Below are 9,688 nucleotides of genomic sequence, written 5' to 3' on the forward strand. Positions count from 1 at the left end.
GAGGGAACTGATGTCAGCAGAGGTGAGGAGGTCGTTGAGGACTTTGAGGAGAGCGGTTTCAGTGCTGTGGAGGGGGTGAAAACAAGATTGGAGGGGTTCGAATTGGTTGTTGGCATGAAGATGGGTTTGTAGTTGTGTGGTGACTATACATGGAGCCGACCAGATCGAGGATGTGTCTAGTTATCTAGTTAAATGGTGAATTCTGATGAGAGTTTGCAGGTGGGGGAGTCCATGTGGATGTTTAAGTCACTGAGTAGCAGCAGACGTGGAGAGAGAGATGAGGCTAGTGTGAGGAGTTCAGTAACATCAGAGAGGAAGGAGGGATTTGGTTTAGGTGGCCGGTAAATGAGGATGACTGTTTGGTCAAAAGTTGACCATTTCTCATTTCTACGTCTTACATAATTACAGAGGCAACACAGTCTATTATGCCAGGATACATAGGAGGTGGCCAGTTGTGATAACCAACCATTACACATTCCAATACCCTCCAATAAGAAAGGTTTATTCTACAACAGACCCTTGTATGGTATGTTCCAACCTATTGTCAATGGACCTATCCATATAGCCTATGTCAGTCACATGGGCAACTCCTAGCAGGAGGTATGGACAGAATGTATGGACAGGATGTGTGGACAGAATGTATGGACAGGATGTATGTACAGAATGTATGGCCCATCAGTTACAGGCAACAAATCCTATCTATGGTCCTTCTTTCAGAGTTAGTCAGCAAATCTGTGTTGTCTTAAGTTTCTCATGCCCATTTCCTATCATTCCCCCTTTGAAACATATGATAACTAATCATTACATGTTGATTAAACTAGCAGAAAATAAAAGTACAATCCAATTCCTAAGGAACTGAAAAGGTCCAAACACTTCTGTTGAAAAATTTTCTAGCCTATGAGGCTTTATAATTCCTTAAATTAAATGAAAATTATATGCAGTGGACACAGCTTGCCCTGACACATAGCACTGTATGACATTGCAGTATTAGTGACCATCGTGATCAATCTTTACCAAACATATCAAGTCTAACCCGTGTCCAACAGAAACAGACCTAACATGACATATTAATGAAATGCATAATTCATTCTCAATAAACCCTTTAAACAATCAAAGTCCCCCCTTGTCCATATCATGATTCATGCATCAAAATCATACTAACAACCCAACATATCCTGAACATAACACAACACTCAACTCCAATGAATGTACTATTGACAGTTTCTACCTTTGAAAAGGAATTTGGCACTATTAAACATATCAGGATAGTTGTTGAAATCATGACTATTAAGCAACTTCACTAAAAGTATAAATGACCAATGTTTGGGTAGTGATCACATGTAGTCCTCTACCCACCTTGTGAGGAATGAACATACCTAAGAGGTGAAAATATCAGTCAATTTAGGAAACCTTTTGATTGTTAGGAATTAAGCTAGATTCCCATCAAATGACCTGTAGTTCTAGTGTTCAGTCTTCTCTGTCTTGTATCAGTGATATCAGTAAAGTTCCAATATCAGTTATTGTAGTCAGTGTGATGTGGACCCAGCAAATTGCCTGGGTGTCCTAACAAGTCAGTGTAGTTGTCTAGTGGAGAAGTGAGTTTCCAACACTTCACTAATTCAAGATTAACACCACAACAGTGTTTTCCACTGTAATGGGACCATGTGACCTTTCCAGTCAACTGGCCCTTAGTACTCTGACGTGTAGTATGTGGAGTCCTTCCGGACTGTCCTTTCATCTTGCTGTTGAGGATTCTTCTGGAAATGGAATGTGAAGCCAAGTGATCTGACCCTGGCATCGTTCTGCCATGTGAGTGGTCAGGAGGAATTGGAACAGGTTTCACCCGTGTGGTTGTAGAAATCCGTCTTGAACATGTTGCTGGAACTCACTCAGTTATCTGTGTCCAGTCAGTGACGTGATGTATCATCAGAAAAGGGGTTGTGATGTCCGGATCTGTTGAAAGTATCACTGCAGAACAACAATTAGTGTGGTTCAACACACACTAATAGAACTGGGTCTGGTTCCGTCAACTCCCCACAAGGAAGACAATAGATCATGCCTGAAAACTTGTGGATCTCAGAAGTTCCATCATCAGAGTAAAGCGTACACCCTATTCAGACAAGTTTCCATTATAGTCTATGTCAAATTTCCTAATCTATCCAGAACTAGCTTGGTTAACTTTGCTTAGCCAAATCATAAATGGTATGATCTAATCTATTCCACCATAAAAATGTTAGATCTTACTTCAAACAAACCAATTAAAACAAATCCTAAAAATGGAAGATTCTTAACAGAAACCATAACAGATGCCAATGCTCTGTTATAACCATGCAAACAGATATATATATTTTTTTTAATGTAACTCCTTTTGAGTACCAAAATTGGGACGGACCAATTTTATGTGAAGAAAAATATCTAGTCAGAAGAGAACTTTGTCAATGGCAGGACAGAGGGGGGCAGACGCGGGGCCGTCACTCCCTTTCGCACCTGCCTGCCACGTGCCTGCCACCCAGTACCCCAGGGGTTACTCCACTCAGCACCCCAGGGGTTACTCCACACAGCGCACCAGGGGTTACTCCACCCAGCACACCAGGGGTTACTCCACCCAGCGCACCAGGGGTTACTCCACCCAGCACACCAGGGGTTACTCCACCCAGTACACCAGGGGTTACTCCACCCAGCACACCAAGGGTTACTTTTAAGTTCTAAGGAGAGACATGGAAACAAACAGGTTTATAATGATGATTTATTTATCTGTTACAGTCATTCACTCAGCAAGTTCACTGGACTCTACATTAGCAATCAAATCAATCTTTTGCAATCAATATGAAACTATGCACAGTAAGATGTTAATACATCTTAATTTACATTCATAACTTTATCAGACTCAGTGGTCCTTATATTCACTGAAGTGTAAGTCACACCATTGTCGTTCCCTGTAGATGGGAAGACCAGCTCGCTACCATTCAGGCAGACTTTCACTACAGCTGAGTAGGCGAGGTCGATGACTGCTCATCCCACTGACATCTCAACAGACACGGTCTTCCCTGGAGGGATTTTCACAGTGGCGGTATCTGCTTCTGTTATGGTCTCCTCATTGGACATTGAGGAGGACTGCTGTTGTCCCATGGTCAAGCTCCACCCACCAGACACCTCCACCAGATCTGGGATCCCTGCTTGAACAGACACACTGAGGGTGGACTCAATCTTATTGGTGGTGGTCCAGGAGGAAGACTTGGTCACGGTCCTGCTGTACTGAACGGTCTGTTCTTGAGGCTCAGTGGTGTTGTTGTGATAAGACACCGATTTTATATATTCTTTTTTTACCTAAAATAAACAAACACCCCCACACACACATAGACCAAAAATTATTCTTCAGTATTAATTAAGAATCAGTCCAACATTAAAAAACAGATATATTTCTGTGTGCTATCTTGTGTATGTTTTTTGTGTTGACTCATATCAAAGTATAATGTTTATTCAGTAGACAGGACACGACAAGTTTTCCTGTATGGAATGCAAAGTGGGCCAACAAGCATTTTACTGGAACAAGTATTTCTTCATTCACCTTAAATAAGCAAGTGAAAGAGGATCAGTTAAATGCTGAATAGCGTCTGTAGTTGCTGTTCACAATATAAATTGGCCCCAAAACACATAGGAAATTAATCTGCTCTTTGAAATATGGGTATAACATTGTCAGAGATACTGAAAGAAAAGGAAAAATTATTGTCGATGTCAGCGCCACACCCCCCCTGCAGCCCCAGACAGACCCCAGACCCCACGTCGATGGAGTACTCAGTCTTCAGGGACCAGTCATTCATATGCTCAAAGAACTCCCGGCCCGTACTGGTCCAGAACCTGATGCCACCCAGACGCGTGCCGGCACCGTTCCCCCACAGGGAAAGCTTGGTGATGCGCTTACCAAGGCTGAACTCAAACTCAATGAAAGTGTTTGCATCTCCAAAGGTCTTCACACGCCCGTCGGTCAGCTCTGCCCGCACAGCTTTGATCTGCCAGCCGCCCACTGCCACTCCAATCTTCTTGAGGGTGGCACCATTTTCCCTCCCAGTGAGTTCAAATGAACCTCCACCTTGTCCACCGATGAGATACAGTAAAGTTGCCATCAAATTCAATCTAGTTTTAGCAAGATGGTACAAAATATAACAACCATCAAGCACGAAACTAAAGTTGGAAAAAACACTTTTTACTGCAACACTAGAGCATCAACAATAGAGGGATTGTCAGTGAACCGTTAAAAACGCAGCAATCTGAATTGCAGGACTCTGAATACTCACCTTTCAACCTGAAACAAGCAAACCAAGAGAGCAGTGTCAGATTGGATTCTCTAGTGCAGAGGTCCTTCAGTAGATGTGGTTTTTAAGTGGAAGCACACACCTATTTATACAGATAAAGAGGGTTGGAGGTGAATGTGAACCACACCTGTTTAGGACAAAACACTTTGTTTCTCCAACCTTATTTGGTTTGCAGTTCTACTTTCAGTCAAGTCTGCACCCGTCCACAAAGATTGATGATGAGGTTATTATGACATTACTGAAATAAACGTACATTGAAATAACTCCTCAACAGCAGCTGCATGTTTTCACTCATGTATTTCTGAACAAAGATATGCTCATGTAGCATAAATGGAAATAGGTTGAAATTAATTATATAGGTTCTCTTTAGTGTCCTCAGGAATAAAAATTGGCTTCTCCTGGTTCATTAATAAACTTTCATACAATTATCATATGTCCAGTCCCCACCACAACCGTGACACTTATACAAAATTACCATATGTCCAGTCCCATTCACAGCCTTATACACAATTACCACACGTCCAGTCCCATTCACAGTCTTATACACAATTACCATATGTCCAGTCCCATTCACAGTCTTATACACAATTACCACACGTCCAGTCCCATTCACAGTCTTATACACAATTACCATATGTCCAGTCCCATTCACAGTCTTATACACAATTACCACACGTCCAGTCCCATTCACAGTCTTATACACAATTATCTTATGTCCAGCCCCATTCACAGTCTTATACACAATTACCACACGTCCAGTCCCATTCACAGTCTTATACACAATTACCATATGTCCAGTCCCATTCACAGTCTTATACACAATTACCACACGTCCAGTCCCATTCACAGTCTTATACACAATTATCTTATGTCCAGCCCCATTCACAGTCTTATACACAATTACCACACGTCCAGTCCCATTCACAGTCTTATACACAATTACCATATGTCCAGTCCCATTCACAGTCTTATACACAATTACCACACGTCCAGTCCCATTCACAGTCTTATACACAATTATCTTATGTCCTGTCCCATTCACAGTCTTATACACAATTACCATATGTCCAGTCCCATTCACAGTCTTATACACAATTACCACACGTCCTGTCCCATTCACAGTCTTATACACAATTTCCACATGTCCAGTCCCATTCAGAGCCTTATACATGTACAACCCCGTTTCCAAAAATGTTGGGACACTGCATAAAATGCAAATAAACACAGAATGCATTGAAGTGCCAATCATTTAGTGCCATGTTAACCATTGTACTGCATCACCTCTTCCTTTAACAAAACTCTGTAAGTGCTTTGGAACTGGGGAGACTAATTTCTGTAGTTTTGAAAGTGAAATACGTTCCCCTTCTTGCTTGATATTAAGCTGCTCAACAGTTCGGGGTCTCTTTCGGGGTCTTTGTCGTATTTTTCACTTCATATTACACCAATGGTTTTCAATGGGTGACAGGTCTGGACTGCAGGCAGACCAGTTAAGCCCCTGGACTCTTTTACGACAGAGTCATGCTTTTGTAATACATGCAGAATGTGGTTTGTCAATGTCTGGCTGAAACAACCAAGGACTTCCCAGAAACAGACTTCACCTGGATGGAAACATATGTTGCTACACAACCTGTCTGTATTGTTCAGCATTAATGGTGTCTTCACAGATCATTCAATTCACCCATGTCATGTGCACTAATTCACCCTGATACCATCACAGATGCTTGGCTTTTGAACTGTGTGATGATAACAAACCAGATGGTCCCTCTCCTCTTTAGCCCAGAGGACGCAAGCCCATGATTCCCAAAATAATTAAACATTTTAATTTGTCAGACCACAGTAAAGTTTTCCACTTCGCCACAATCCATCTTGAATGAGCTTGAGTCCAGAGAAGGCAATGGCGGTCCTAGATTTTGTTTATATATGGTTTCTTCTTTGCATAATAGAGTTTTAATTTGAATATGTGGATGCAGCGACGTACTGTGTTCACAGACAATGGTTTTGGAAGTGTTCCTGAGCCCAGTGATTTCCACAACAGTGATTTCCACTACAGAATCGTGTCTGTTTCTAATGCAGTGTCTGTTTCTGTGGGCTCAAAGATCACGGCCATCCAATTTTGGGTTGTAAATACATTTTCACACACATAAATACATTTCACACACATAAAGCATTTTAATGTTAAATGTAATGTTCATGTTAAAACATTTTATCATGTATAGGTGAAGTGTGCTTGCATTCTCAACTTGTGTTGCTTCAGTCTCTGCAGCCATTCCTTCCTCTGCTTCTGTGTGGCGTCTGACTTTCCTGAAACCCAAAACTCCGCTTTTTTAAAACAAAACTATGTTACATTTTCTGGCAATGTTTTATGATTTTATTTAACTCACTTCAAATGCAGCTCATCACTTTGAAGGAACTGAAAACTGTCAATTCTTTGATCATATAAATATTAAAATACTCTTTATTATTTACTATGGCCATTTTTATAAAATGTATTAATTTCTGCTCTACCCTACAAACTGTGTCTGCTCATATGTTATATTTGGAATGTTAATGTGTTACAGATGTATATCTTGGGTCTAAATACAGGACCAAAGGTCATGCCTTTATCACCCTAGTTTGACGTATGAGTTAGAATACTCTGTGTTATGGTATGAAACCAGGAAGCATAGATTAAAATGTGTCCCTAGTTGACAAGGGGGACCTGTTGAATCAGGTGAGCTAGTTTAGGGCAGAAACTATACTGTGAGAGGGCTGGGAGGGCCCCAGGAGAGGTTTGGGAACCACGGAACTAGACAATTGTGCATGAACCAGGTATCAACCCCTGACTGGTGTATACAGTATTTTAAATTGTAAATGTTTTTGTTTAAAAAAGTCTTAGCAGCTTGTTTACCAGGGACTAGGATTTTAGCTAGGTAAGAGAGTTAGGCTCTGTGGAGTGCACAGTGGCAAGAGAAAACACCCTAGTAGGGTCGTACCTTAGAACAGGGACAACCAGGTGGCGTGTGGGCAAAAGTCATCAAGTAGCAACTTGATCTGCAATTCAACCAGGAGGACAGGGCCTAATGTATTCCTGAAGTCCAAGGGTTCTTGTTTGCTAAGGTTAAACAGCACACCAGAATGTTAGAGACAGCATTTATACATGGCTTCTAAATACATGGCATTCATGTGTAGCTTCTTTGGTAATAAGACAGGACATACTGCAGGATTCCACATTAACACTGGCAGAAATTGTGACATTTTTGAATTTATATTGAAAATATGACTGATCATGTCTTTTATTGAAGGATAGTGATCAGTAGTAAATGTAGGGTATATTGTGTCACTTTGGTGGGCGGGGCTTTAAGTTTTATTTGACAGGTGGGCGGAACATCTGGTTTGCAGGGTGGGACTTCCGGTGTGACGTATGGATTCCTGTATCAAGTTCAAGTTCAAGGAGTCTTTATTATCCCCGAGGGGCAATTTGTTTTGCAGCAAAAAAAAAGTGCAACATAAACGACACATAAGCCATACATACAACAGACACTATCGAAGGAGAACACAAGTAAATACATACTACACAAAGGTCCACATCTCACATTGAATTATTAACAAAACCTATAGCAGCAGGAACAAAAGAGTTTTTGTGTCTATTTGTCCTGCATTTAGGCAGACAGAATCTGCGGCCAGACGGCAACAACATGAAGCAGCTGTTCAGAGGGTGGCTTATATCAGCCAGGACTGACTTGTCTCGTATAGAGATTTTAAGTCAGTCAGAGAGTTCAGGGAAATTTTTCCACACACTTTAGTAATGTATTGCAGCCTGTTTTCGTTTTTAAGAGTGAGGGACCCAAACCAGCTCACAAAGGCAAAGGAAAGAATAGTTTCAATAAAACAACAATAAAACATCCTCATAAAGGTCTTATCGACATTAAAATTGCGAAGTTTACGATAAAATAACATACGCTGGTGTGCTTTTTTACAGACAGCGACAACCTGAGGCTCGAAGGTGAGTTTGTCGTCTATTATAATACCGAGGTATTTGTATTGCTTCACCACTTCGATAGCTTGATCATTAATAAGGGTCGGAGAGAGGGTGGGGGGATTCTTCCTAAAATCGATCAGCATTTCTTTAGTTTTTGCCGCGTTGATGTTCATAAAAGACGACTTGCACCACAATGTAAAATCATTTAAAGTAGCGCCATACTCGGGGTCGTTGTGAGTCAGCAGTGACACTATTACTGAGTCATCAGCAAACTTAATGATGTGACGCCTGGCGTGCTGGCTTTGACATGCATTTGTATATAAAATAAATAAGATAGCGGAGAGGACGCAGCCCTGGGGGGAACCAGTGGAGGAAAAAAGAACATCAGATAAGATATATGACGTGTGTTAGGGCGGGACTTCCTGTATGACGTGTGTTAGTGTGGGAGTTCTGGAATGACGTACAGTGGGGAGAACAAGTATTTGATACACTGCCGATTTTGCAGGTTTTCCTACATACAAAGCATGTAGTGGTCTGTACATTTTATCATAGGTACACTTCAACTGTGAGAGACAGATTCTAAAAAAATCCAGAAAATCACATTGTTTGATTTTTAAATAATTAATTTGCATTTTATTGCATCACATAAGTATTTGATCACCTACCAACCAGTAAGAATTCCGGCTCTCACAGACCTGTTAGTTTTTCTTTTAGAATGCCTCCTGTTCTCCACTCATTACATATATTAACTGCACCTGTTTAAACTCGTTACCTGTATAAAAGACACCTGTCCACACACTCACTCAAACAGACTCCAACATCTCCACAATGGGCAAGAACAGAGAGCTGTGTAAGGACATCAGGGATAAACTTGTAGACCTGCACAAGGCTGGGGTGGGATACAAGACAATAGGCAAGCAGCTTGGTGAGAAGGCAACAACTGTTGGTGCAATTATTAGAAAATGGAAGTTCAAGATGATGATCAATCTCCCTCAGTCTGGGGCTCCATGCAAGATCTCATCTCGTGGGGCATCAATGATGATCAAGAAGGTGAGGGATCAGCCCAGAACTACACGGCAGGACCTGGTCAATGACCAGAAGAGAGCTGGGACCACAGTCTCAAAGGAAACCCTTAGTAACACACTACGCCAAAATGGATTAAAATCCTGCAGCGCATGCCAGGTCCCCCTGCTCATGCCAGCGCATGTCCAGGCCCGTCTGAAGTTTGCCAATGACCATATGGATGATCCAGAGGAGGAATGGGAGAATATCATGTGATCTGATCAGACATAAATATAACTTGTTGGTCTAAGCTCCACTCGCTGTGTTTGGAGGAAGAAGATGGACAAGTACAACCCCAAGAAGACAATCCCAACCGTGAAGCATGGAGGTGTAAACATCAATCTTTGGGGATGCT

At 41.5% G+C, this 9,688-nt stretch overlaps 1 long non-coding RNA gene across 2 annotated transcripts; it reads right to left on the reverse strand.

The window, feature by feature from the left end:
• Nucleotides 1-2,728: 2,728 nt before the first annotated feature.
• On the reverse strand, nucleotides 2,729-4,383 carry LOC105009789. Of its 2 annotated transcripts, none has more exons than XR_004575579.1 (3): nucleotides 4,296-4,383; nucleotides 3,923-4,090; nucleotides 2,729-3,327 (listed from the first exon to the last, which is right to left on the reverse strand). It is a non-coding gene; the product is annotated as an uncharacterized LOC105009789 (long non-coding RNA). The 2 variants fall into 2 exon arrangements; XR_004575580.1 differs by having other exon boundaries at nucleotides 3,923-4,134; nucleotides 4,296-4,358.
• Nucleotides 4,384-9,688: the final 5,305 nt, after the last annotated feature.

This window comes from Esox lucius, unplaced genomic scaffold (genome assembly GCF_011004845.1).
Source record: "Esox lucius isolate fEsoLuc1 unplaced genomic scaffold, fEsoLuc1.pri scaffold_50_arrow_ctg1, whole genome shotgun sequence".
Lineage (NCBI taxonomy): Eukaryota > Metazoa > Chordata > Actinopteri > Esociformes > Esocidae > Esox > Esox lucius.